We start from the raw sequence: 13,037 nt of genomic DNA, 5'->3' as shown, positions 1-13,037 counted from the left end.
GGTAATAACAGAGGAAGCAAACAGTCGGAAGTGTGTCCGTCTCCCTCTCTGATTTTCATCAATCGACGATACGTTTGCGGACAACCGGGACAGCGGATTAAAAAAATTAATGCGAATAAAAGAACGCGTATTTTTTTTTCAGGTATCAATGGCATTAAAAATTGAGAGAGATATGCGTAATTCACTAGGACGGTATTCCGGGAAAAATATCAGTTGATTCTGTGTCGCGCATACAGCGCATGATACAGCGGCAAACGTTTGTAACACGATGAAATGTAATTCCGTGACATGCCGTTTGTCGCATCGGCTATTTGCGGATAAATTTTGAATGTTGATCCCGATTTTCATCATAAAGAATTTACTCGAGCGTCTCCGAGTCTGTTATTCCACAATTGGAGAGCTGCATTCGTTTATACCTTGTTAACGTTGATTTGATCGTCCCGAAAATAAATTCAGTACTTTGACCTTTACCTTTGTCTCTCCTGAGCGCAATGCCCTGCACGCTAGAGAGGATAAATTGCGGAATCAAGAGGGTTATATTATTCAGGTACAAAAGTCCCCTCTCGGTATTTTCTCTAATCGCGATTAAGGCTTAACGGAAATAACATTTTTCGATCCGTTAAATAAAAAATACATCGTCCCGCCGTAAAAGCAACGTCGTTATCGACGAGATTTATTTGCATCCGTTACCGAGCAACGTATCTGACCGTATACCTTCCTCAATTTATAACTGCAGCTATCAAATAAAACGCAAAGTTCGATAACGCCCCGATATTATAATGGAAATGTTTGCTTCTCGCTTTGACGCGGCGCAATTCGCGATCGGACAATTATTACTTGACTCGTGGTAATTATTATCAACGAGGCCAGAAATATCCTTTTTTTTTCCGACTAAGTGGACTCTGGAAATCGCGACGGAACTGCGTTTGAACCGCGGGGTAGCCTTTGAAGTATAGCGGCAATCACCGCGCCGCTTGTCTCGCTCTATGAAAGTAATATTTTTTTTTTTTTTTTTTTTACAAACGAGATAGTGCTTTTATTCGGCGTGTTATAAAATACACAGTCGATACACGGTACACATTGCAACGTTTCCTACAGATAGCGACAAGCCCTCGCGATCGAGCGATGACGCGATGACACGTGTACGTGTGTGCTCGCGCGCGCGCACGCGGAACGTATGTACACGCGTCCCGCGCGTAAATACGGCGCGAAACGTTCGGTTAAATTTGCACAGGCTAAATAACCAGATCGCGCCGGGCATTACATTAATTATATTATTAGCGGCGAATCATCCGGGACGGAATCGCAGACGGGTAATTTTGCGTGCGCGCGTCCGATTACGCGGAGCGCGTATTGTACAACACGGCGCGGCGCGGCGACGCTTGTTGTTGCAAAATATTTACAAAGGAGAGAACGTAGGCAGTCGATCGATGCTGTCGCATTTATTGACACACCGCGTCGTCGATAACTGTGCGCTTTTGTAAGCTTCCCCCGTTCACGGAGTGACAAAGGAGGAAAATTGGCGACAACGAGTGCATTGTTTCTTTCGAAAAAAGGGCCGCGGTAAATTTGCACCGATTGATTCGCGTTTAATTTATATTTTCTCATTTAACGCCGTTTAATCGTCCCGGCTTTACACGACCCAGAATACTGTTTGTCGATTAATAAACGGTAAAATCGCGATTGCGTTCGCGTTTCGCGTGTTGCGCGTGAATAAAGCCGCGCCGCGCGCGCGAAGGAATAGCCTTTGGAAATATGTCGAGTTATTTCTTTCAGCGTCAGCGTCAGCGAGGTGTGTTTCATTGTATCCGGATTGGTAATTGAATTTTTCCGAACCGACTGAAGAGCGCGAAAATTCATCGATAATTCTACGACGAGTTTCCGAGCAAATCGGCGGAAATGCCCGTAATTCTGGGCCCCCGTTAGAATGTAAATTACACCCGGAGCGATCATCCGTCGAGTTAACTGAATTTTCCGTCTCTCTCCATATTATAGGCAGACGGTGAATTACGTTGGCGGGAGAGGGACAGTGAGAAATCTAGCGAGGGACAGGGGGAATCATTAAGCGGAGTTAGTCAACCCGGACCCGGTCTAAATTGCGACAGCTTCATTAACGGCGCGGTGGCGCGCGGCGTGTCGAAATTGACAGTATGGACTTACGACTCTGTTTCTCGAAACAATAATCGCGGCGACGCGCGACGTCGCCAGCGTCCTCGAGATGAAGATTCAACGGCGGAGCATATTTTAATATTTTACGATTCAAATTTCAGAACGCGTATCTCTTGCTAGATCATAATCCTTCGCCAGATTAACGTTTAATTGACGGTTTTTTTCTCTTTTTTTTTTTTAAACGATTGATTGACGCAATTGTCGCGTTTGTCGTAAAACTTCGAAATATAGCGTGGATAACCTAGATACCCTCCTCCCCTTTGACATCGATATCACCACGTAAACTGTATCGGTAAACTCTTCAATGTATATAGAAATATAGAAAAAAAATGGCGAATTAATCCAAGTTTTTATTAGAAACGCTTATTATCATGTATTCTGGTATTGCAGTCACATCACACCGGGTGTATTGCAAATGAGAGCTGGAAATTATAGGCGAAGCGATATCGACTACCTATCATCGCGGTAATGCGCAAATATTAATTATTAAATTATTAATATGCAAGCACTAATTAGTAAATTACCAGTGTGTAAATATCAATTACTAAAGGCGTCACTTGTCTTCCGTGTTACATAATCCGTATCGTTATATAACAGCCAGTCCCCGACAAGATATGCCTACTCTTATCGCGCGCACCCTTGACATTTTGACACTTAAAAAACGATTGACGCAATTGTCGCGCGTCTGTCGTAAATATTCGAAATACAGCGCGGATAACCTAGATACCCTCCTCCCCTTTGACATCGATATCACCGCGAAAACTATATCGACACGCTCCCTCCGCCACGGGCAGGATCCGCCGAGATCGTCGTCGACGCGCGGCGTCCGTTCGCATTAATAGCCGGATTACGGCCGCGGCCTATTATTATTCATAACGTATTATGACAATTCCGTTGTGCTTACGCGCGCCGCGGCATTTTACTACGAGCGGATCGTCCGCGTATTGCCGCGCGGATATTATTATGTAAAACATCGCGATGCGGCTTAACGCGAGCGACGGACGCGCTGTATCAACATCGCGCGGAGAAGCTTTAAGTGCTTCCCGCGCGCCCTTAAAAGCTCTCTCGTATGTCTCTCTCTTTCTCCTTCTATATATATATTTTTTTTTTATCTCTCTCTGTCCCTCTACCGCCCGCGTCCGTCTCCCCCTGCACGTTGCTCCGAACATATTGTACGCTTCTATAAAAACGTCGTTTTCGGACTTTTTCGACGACCCCGTTATATAAATTGGGACGGGAAAATGGCCGTGTTGCGAGGCCGCTTTCTCGGATGCGCGAAATAGGATCGTGTATCGGAAGCAATCAATTTGGACAAGCCCGGGTCGCGAGTTTCTACGTGCCCTCTAAATAATTTGCGAGCCCGCCGATACGCCGCGCCGCGCCAGCTAGGCAGCCGTCCGGTTGTATAACAACCGTCGAATCCGTTAATAAAATTCCCGGCGAAGTCGCCGCGGGTGTCCGATAAATTCCTAAGTCTCGCCCGACGGCGGAAATCGTCCCGGGGGCGAGGCGAGACGCGCGCGAGTCGATCCGCGATCGATGTAACGGCGTTACAAGCACATTTTCGGAATTGCGGGCAGTCACGGGGGAGTAATAATTCATGGCGGGCTGCATTAAGTGATTACTGAAAATTCGCGGTATTTACCTTACGCCATAATATAATCGCCGTAATATCATTCAACTCTGTCGTATCTGTCGGGATTATGTGTGTTTTTCATCGTTCCAATTGGTTTTGTTATAAGTTATGACTTTTAAATGCTGCTTCAACAGCATTTCGACGTCGCGGACAATTTTTTAATTGACGACACGTCACGAGTGTCAATGCGCACATTATTCTCTCATTAGTAACGCGCAGAGGAGGAATAAGTAAATTAAACGAGATATCTTTCCCACACACGTGAATATTCGCGCGCGACAAAACGGCCGTTTGAGCGTGGAAATTTTCGTTCTAGATAATAATTCGCGTATACGCGTCTTTTATGTTTACCGCGTTTCCCTAATGAAAGGCACTATAATAAAACGTCGCTATATAACTCCGTCGAGCGTCACGCACGGAGCGTAAAACGAGATTGTCAGCCTCGTATCGGCCGCCGGTCTTTTGTGACGCGACGCGCACACGTCAACAGTATCGTGTGTTTTACAATTTACGTTATGACGAGCCCGCATCGTTAAGATGCATTCGTATTGTGCACCGGCGCGAGACAATAAGAGTCTCATCAGTGACGCGTGATTTCCTGCTGTTTGCAACAATTGTCGCTGCGCTGTTCGCCAAATTAACAAGGTGGGAACGGTCACGTTATTTCCCGAACTCCACATACGCGATTCCCATTGTTATACGATTAATTGCTGAAATATCATTTTACGAAACTTGAGCCACTGAAATGGTCACGGATATAGCGCTTTAATATTATTCGAGTGAAAATGTTAGGGGAATACTCCCTGTCCACCCTCGTATTCGCGGTTTCAAAATGCCGATCGCACTGAACACGAATGATTTGATGACTCGCTGGTTTACCGCCTTGTTAGGGACCAGCGTTCGTTCCCTCTTGATCACCGCTCGCATTACCGAGGAAATCCGTCTATTTCCCAAATGCTCACATAGTAACTTCTAAAAAGTAAAAGGCTCGCGGTTTGCTTTGTTATAATTTTTCCAATATAACAATTACGGTATAATATAATTTTTTCAATATAATAATAATTTTTATAATTATAATAATTTTATTACGTAAATATAAGATTGATAAGTCGGATAATTAACGAGAGAAATGAACGAAAAAGATGTTACGCGTAATAGATGAGGCTGCCATGACGCAATACTGCTGTTACGACGCCCATCTGTAATAAAAACACGATAATCAGAACGCAAGATGGACAGAACGTAAAACGAAATAACGACGAACGGGACATAAAAATAGACAGATCGTAGAACAAAACACGAAATACGTAGAGCGTAAACAGACCCTAAGATAAAAATATATGTACATACAATACTGGTTGAGTCTATAAAAAATGATGAGATTTGATAAATCACGTAGCGGCGAAATGAAAGGGGCAGAGTCGGGAGGGAGATCCCATGTCAAAAAAAGTAACGAATATATAATATTCAAAAAGTTATATATAATAATACGTATATACTACAGGCACACCGGTATAACAATATATCGGTGGATATAACAAGGAATACATTTCCCGACGTTGTTTGCAGGAAGATTTGATCCGAGCGAGCGTGTTCGGACAATGTGGATCCGGTTTTACGTGCCTTGTCACGGCTATCCTCTCGAGAAGAGGCGTCCTTTTAAACAATGCACTTTACAATGCGCAACGTCAATAAATATCATAGCCGCAGGCCGCGCGGAATATTTTCCGGAGCGCGAGCAAGAACTAAAATCGCCACCGGCCAAGCGAATGTTATCGATGGTACCACGGACACTGGACCCGATATGCACCGTACAAACTGATAATTGCTCGGTAAATTGTACCTGGCGAAAGCGTAACATCGTGAATATTTAATCGATATTAAATTTATATTACATTTCGATAACAATTCCCTCGGCGTCGCGTTTGGAGCGGCGGCCGACATAATTATTTTACAGCGATCGCCGATACGAACAGACAACCGCGAATATCGGCTCGACGCGATGCGTTCTTCTCTCTCTCTCTCTCTCTCTCTCTCTCTCTCTCTCTCTCTCTCTCTCTCTCTCTTTCATTTTCGCGATCGACATGCGCTGTTACAGTTTATTATGTATATCGCATTACTTGTTTTGCAAACTACGCCAGAGAGCCTGTCTTCTCTCTGTATTACAAAAAGTACGATATTTATTTCGAACGCGCGTTCTAACGAGACATCGATCGCGCGCAAAGTAGAAGGAGAAAAAAATTCTCTCTGACATCAAGGTATCGGAAGACGGTATTTTCTGTGCTGTCGTTTCCCGCTGATTCGACACTCGAGCTTTCCGCGCTGCCTTCGAAGTGTGTATACGGTCGAATGGTGGCGGCACGAAGTACAATGCTTCTCGACACAGGAAAATTGCGTTAAAAAATTAAACCCAATTACCTTGTCATATTCGTATAAGCGTTACATTCGCGCTTATTTTATATTTCATCGCTTCAATGTGCACTTTTCCGCGGGCCTCGGCGCATTCGAAGGGTAATAATTAGCACGATTACTCAACGTCGGCGTCGCCTCGATTGTGCAAATCGATATTAAACGAAATCGATGCGCCGCGATGTTATTTTAAAATCTCATTAGGAAAACGATGGCTTGTTTAAACACAGCTCTGGTGTAAATCAGTCCGGTGAGCTCATTTTATACCGGGCTCGCGCATCCGCGTATAAATCGTGTAAATTACCCATATTTCTATGAAAACCTATCAGCGAATGAAACGGACGCGAGCGCGAGCGCGTGATGATTGCGCTACATATTGCATAGTAATTACAATTCATTAATGATAATTCGTAGCGGAAGTATCTCTCGCTCTCGTGAACCAACGTCGGCCACGTGATGTACGGTCGTAACATTTCCTATCCAGAGACACACACACGCGCGCTCATGCACAGAACCCCCCTCCGGTATTTTGCAAAATCGTTACGTCGAAAACGTTGCAGTCCGCGGGCGGAGGAGGAATGTGTGCGAAATACACGTCGTATATGTTCCCGCGCGGGTGTATTTTTCCCTCGTGAGAGAGCGCATGAAACGCGCCCGCGCCACGTACGCCACGCCGGCATTTCGGTGCCGGTTGCGATACACACCGTTATCTCCGAGAGGAGGATGGAAATGCAATTAAGGCCGGAATCAAGTCCGATCGCGTATGCACCAATTATTGACGAAGATCAATGGCCGAGTGCAGCGACGATACGTTAATGAGAATCGATGACAAATTATGACGTCGCGTTCAACGTTAACCCTCGACGTTGCCATATGCCGTGACACTGTATTACCATAATACACCGTAATACCACTAATTGCAATTTCCCTCGAATGCGCGCGCGTACTGTGCACGCGGTAATTTTTTAGTGCACTTCTCTCTCTCTCTCTTTCTCTTTCTCTCATGCGGGCGCGCATAATTCTGCGTATGATCATCGCTTTGACCCTTTATCATATCGCGTTTCATACACGTGTGCATATATAGTACGCCAGTAGTTATTTCTCCAGTGGTAACGTGAAACTTTAACCGTAAGCTTTTTATAGTTGATTACGTAACAACGGGTCGACGATTCGCGGCGACAATGTCCGGATGTTAAATTATAATTGCCATCGATACGATACACGCTCGGGCAACGGGCTTTCCGACGTTAATACGCACGCACGACATTACGATCTACGATAACGTCATGCATCTTTAACGTATTCGCCGATATATACGCGTGGACAGCCGTAATTATATTGCGGGGTCACGAGCACAAAATTCGTACCCAGCTATGCGCTCGATTAAATTACTCCGAACGTGTATTAACGATTGCGCGCGCGGCTGTACTCTCTTTTTTCTCTCCTCCCCGTGAAAATCGTGTCGCGCCAGCGCCAGCGCGACACACATATTTTTGCGGCCGCGCCTTTGTTTATTATTTACCGCGACCGCGTGCGTCGTAATGCAGCCGACGAGCAAAGTTGCGTTAAAGTCGATGCCTCGCACGGCGCGTCGCGTACCGAGTGACGCTTATAGCGGGTCAACTGCTATTTTTTTCATCATTGATGCTTTCAGCGGGAAACGCCGGTGTCCTCTTCCATCTGACTTATCGCTCCTTTATCGGAAAAAATCAGGCGAGAGCAAAATATTGTGAAAAATGAGAATGACAAGAGGCGACTTCCGAGACGACTATTTTTCCCGGGAACGCTTAGTCTCTCTATATATAACACGAAAAAAAGAGCATTGAATATTGATGATTTTTAATATTTTAATCGACGATTTATTTATGTATCACGAATTTTGACGACTGTAGCCGGCAATTAAAAAATTAAAAGCGAAAATCTCGTATGAAAAGCGAGATTTGTTCCGCGTTTTTAATTATTTAAATTAGTTGACCCGCATTCGCGAGGATCGATACAAATTTTCGGAAACTGTACTTTATGTATTTCTGCATGCGGAGTTTTACGATAATTATCGGGAATAAAAGAGAGGCCTGATGTGCCGTTGATGATAAAATCTGGACGTGGCAAGTGGGTCATTGTGCGAAATTACACGTCGCAGATGTCACGAGAGGCTCGATTTCAACTATTTGCACTGCGACGTATGCACCAGCCATAGCTCATAGAATGAAATTAACGTTGTTATAAGATTAAACACACGGCTCTGTAGCGGCTTGCCGTCTGTGTGAACGTGTGTTTGTATCGCGGTGCACGTCGAGAAGTTAAACATTGCGCCCTCGTAGCGTCTTGCGTTTTCTGTAGTAATTCGATTTCGCGCGGTCAATGCTGGCTTCAGACATTTAGGGATCCTGGTATCTTCGATATACAAAGAGCATATATCTAAGGATGAGAGAGTATGTGTATAAAAGAACATAAAAAATAATTATGAAAATATTTTTATTAAATAATATACTTACATTAATTATTATAATATTTTAAAATTAATTATTATAATACCAATATTAATTATATTATAATATTTTACATATTACACAGAACGCGTGAAATGGCATATGAATCTTCAAATAGATTGTCTCGATGATCCGCTGTTTTGGACCTTCCTCTTAAACCTCCAGACCCGCGCGCGCAGTCGATGAAACAGTGGTCGATTGTTCGCCCGCTAATAGCCGTATTATCGCCGATAGTTATCGCACGGACGCTTTACTGCGCGCGCGGACGCGATAACGATAACAATCGGCCGTATTGTAGTCGCGGGCGATTAAAAAGCGCATTACAAGCAGCGCTATTGCCGGAGGAGTGTTATGACGATTTCATTACCGCGAAATCCTCGTCGAGCGTCGAGTTATGTCCCCGTCCTCGGACGATGTCCGCGTTCGCGTTCGCGTCCGCGAGCCTTTTATTCGCGGGACGTAAAACATCGCGTGTACATACACAGCGCGGTACGCGGTACGTTAATAGCATCGGCGCGAAACTCTCCCGCATTCGCAGACTATAGCCGCATTCCCTCAATGAACGGCGAACATGTTCACCACCCGGCATTTGCAGGGATCCACCCGTGGTAGATATGGAGACCGAAAAAAAAGAATATCTAGCATACTCCATTGTCAAGGTACACTGGCGATTTTGTAGCTTTAAATGTCGATACGTATTACACTCCAGATACCTAATTATACTTCCTTAATTGGTATAAAATTTGAAACTCGCGATTCTCTCTCTCTCTCTCTCTCTCTCTCGACAATGATGTGAAAATTTGTGCATTGCCAGAATTTTCAACGTGCAATGGAAAGCAGCAGCAGCAGCAGCAGCTTTCCAGATTCGTCAAGAAGTTCCAGGACTTTCGACACACACCTCGCGCAGTTTCGCATGTACATGACAGAATAGGCACGCTTCAGAGGGTGGCGAAGGGACGGGTAATAAGTGCGCCGTGGGCTACGCCGCGCCGGTCTAGGGAAGGATGATAACTGCAGCGGCGCCCATTAACGCGCTCCATTGTACGAACGTTATGCACGCACGTACGTGTCCGCGCTCACGCTAAACAGACGAGCTTCCGAGCGAACGAGCGCGAGCGCACTGTATTTCCAGCGATAATTAATTTCGCCCGTTCTTGGCGGGCGCTGAGCCGAGCCGAGCTCGATACGCCATCGTCCTCCCGCAATTTTCGCCGTTACGAAAATGATGACGACACGAGACAAAATCGCGTCCGCGGACGCCTGGACTCGGTTTGCTCCGTTACAGTCTGTCCTCCCCCCCCGTTTCTCTTCTTGCCTGAAAAAAAAATCGCGTAAACGTATCGCGCGTTACCGGCGAATTTTTGTATATACGTCACTCGTGGAACGACGGACGTCCGCGTCGACGTAATTCAGACATATCGCCGCGCCGGCGCCTGCCGCGCGAGATGCCGCCGGCGGCGAATATATTTTTACGTTAGTTTAGCGCGCGTTAATTCGCCGCGGCGAGTGCCAAGGGGGAACCCGGGAGGCCGTGCGTCGTGTCCACCACCGACGATGAATTCCACCGGGATGCACGCGGTCGTGACATGATGAAAGAATAATATACGCGAGAGGAATAAGGAATAAAATGCAATACGTCGCATCAGCGAGGCGCTCGGTAATATATTTGGCAAACTGTCAATGTGCGTAATAAGTAATAACTTTATTCATGTATGTTTACATAGTTATTCGTATCTTTTTCAATTTGTTCAGAATATTTTTTTACATCTGACGAGTCCTGTATTCGCCCTGTGCTTTTTGCATCTTGTATTTTCGCACGTTTTCAACGTAAAAATTTCATTCACTTCCGACGACAAATTGTACCCACAGCCATAGTTTATTCATCTTGATTACTGTCCATCTTTCTATTAGTCTAGAGAGTCTAGATCATGACTTCAATCACGATGCATAAGGAAGAAATATAAATCTAATAAACCGCACTTGTGATTAACCGATCTTTAGTGCATCCGATAGACTTCTGCTTCCGCGAATGACCGACTCGTAAAACTCGTCGCTGGTAATAGCACCGGAATTGAAAATGATCTTCGATTGCCGCGGTGACAGACCAGCAGCAGGTGCAGACCTCTTTGCTCGCGTATAAAGATTTCCAGGAGCGAAGAATAAGATTCCCACGTTAATACCGCGGAAGTTAGAAGAGCGATTCTACCACGTGCGACACAGTTTTCTCCAAGTTGAGGGATATTAAACGTCATTTCGCTTGAATATACCAGAGGTAGACCTCTCTCGGTCGCGCTTCTTACAGACACATTTCTACCGTCTCGAGAATTTTATTCTCGCGAGATCGGCTCCCGATAAAATTGTAAAAATCTCCGGTGATCGCTCGCGTGACCGGCTTTCAATTTTTGTTCATCAGCCATTCGCTGCAGTTATCGTCTGCTCCTAGCAGTCTTAGTCGAGTTGCTTCCATCGAGTTGCCGTCCTCGAGGACGGCTCTCAATATAATAAGGAGTCTCCATAAAATGTTACAGTTATATGAGTATATACTCAAGCACACTCAACCAAATTAAGCGACCGACCAATCCAATTATATTCGTATATAGAAATTTTATGTATCAAGAATATCCGAGGAGCGCGGGGTCTCCTCTATTTTCTCGGTGAAAGAATAGCGATGCAGAAGCCGTGAGAATTCAAGATCCCCGGGCTTCTTCTACCGTTTACACGGGATAATCTCTGAGCCCTCGAGCAGCGGAAGAGCGTCGTCGTGCGCCGTGGATATAACGCCCATCGCGATACGTCGTGGATAGCGGCGTTATGGCGGGCAAATATTTTACGTGGACCGTACACACATAATTTCGGGACCAATACGATGTAATCTCGACTCGGCGCGGCGCTGGCGAGGCGAGAGGCAAGCAGGCCGGCGCGGCCGTTTGGGTCGGTAATAAAGCCCGCGATACTCTTTCTCGGTATGCAAAATAATGCGATACGCTAGGCACTTTTGTGGGAAAGGCGGCGGTAAGGGGGCGGGAAAGCGTCTCTCGCAGCCCGACGGCGAAAATGGGGGAGCTTTCGTGCACCCGCGGCGGAGGCGCGGCGCGCGGGCAGGCAAGCTCGGGATGCCGGGGCGAATTTATCGCGTTATTATTGTTATTCTTGTTATCGATTATCCTCGTACAATAAGCGCCGCTCCGTGGCTATGTACGCCCGCCGGCACCGTGTCTATATACCGCATAATGTAGTGTATGCGATACCGTAAGCCGAGGGAGAAACGGGAGCGAGAGCGCGAGCGCGACGTGCTGCGCCGTGTCGTATGGAAATAAAGGAAATCCCGCAGTGCACGCGAAAGGTCCCCACACGTACGATTTCTGCGGCACGGCGCCGCGGCGCGGCGCGAGGAAAAGTGAAAACGCTTGATAAGTAAAGGGCTTGGCTTGGAAAAATATCAATACGAATAGTGCGTTTGCGCAAAATACCTTAAAGTGGGAAAAAACGGTGCTTGATGAAAATTAATTAGGTAAATAAGGAGAAATTGTAGATTGCACGTGTCTTGGCTGGTCAGTTCTCTTAAAGAGGATTCGCGGTTTAACGTCGACGTTCTATATAAAGTAAATGGAAATAAAAGTGAAACACGCCGCGTAAAATAAAGATCCGGAAAGACAAGATCAAAGAACGAGAAATTCACGCAATCAAAGGATAAAGAAGAGAGAAAGGGGGAAGAGAGAAAGAGGCGGAGACTAATTGCACCGACGCGCGCGGCAGGGGTCTTATTATCGACGCTAATTCTAAAATGCGTTGTTCGCGTCATGTTAATTTTGTTCTTACGATACTACAAATAAAAGGCGAGAAAGGGATGTGCCCTCCTGTAATATTCTTTTCATTTCGTTATGTAATGCACAGTTTCGTAATCTCCTGCATCAGCGCGGGGGAAAATATTCTCTTCTATTTTTCCGCCAGCGGAATTTTTCCGATGTTACTCCGGCGGATTACACGGCGTTGTGTTCCATTCCTTTTATGCAGCCGTTTTTTCGTTATTATTGTAAATCGTATGCGTTTGCGTCGCTGACGAAAGGACGGGCGCACACGGGGATGTCCTGGAGAACTCTGTTATTTCAGAAACACACACTCTTTGGCGTTCGCCAGAACTTTTTCTACCTTACTCCCAGAGCGAGTTAAGATTGCGTAAAAATGAAATCCATCCTCGATCTCTGCGGATGATTTTCCGTCGTCTATCTAAAACGTCGAAAACGTTCCCCGTATATGGAGATTCGTGGCAGGGATCCCCACGTCTTTTGGGACATTCTGCGACGTAAAGTTACGCGCCTTTATGGTCGCGATAA

At 45.8% G+C, this 13,037-nt stretch overlaps 1 protein-coding gene across 6 annotated transcripts in view; it reads left to right on the top strand.

Annotated features, from left to right (window-relative positions):
* The window catches only part of LOC139816866 (uncharacterized), a 184,404-nt gene that overhangs the window by 100,880 nt on the left and 70,487 nt on the right, over positions 1-13,037 (top strand). Inside the window, exon 1 of one of the 6 annotated variants that reach the window (XM_071784662.1) lies at positions 4,313-4,450. The exons of the other annotated variants lie outside the window; for them this stretch is intronic. The gene's annotated coding sequence lies outside the window, so the exon portion shown is untranslated. Of the gene's footprint in view, positions 1-4,312; positions 4,451-13,037 lie in introns of those variants that run through there. 6 annotated transcript variants of the gene reach the window in all.

This window comes from Temnothorax longispinosus, chromosome 7 (assembly GCF_030848805.1).
Source record: "Temnothorax longispinosus isolate EJ_2023e chromosome 7, Tlon_JGU_v1, whole genome shotgun sequence".
NCBI classification, from domain to species: Eukaryota; Metazoa; Arthropoda; class Insecta; order Hymenoptera; family Formicidae; genus Temnothorax; species Temnothorax longispinosus.
Note: the sequence above shows the minus strand (reverse complement) of the source record. Positions and strands in the feature narration are given on the sequence as shown.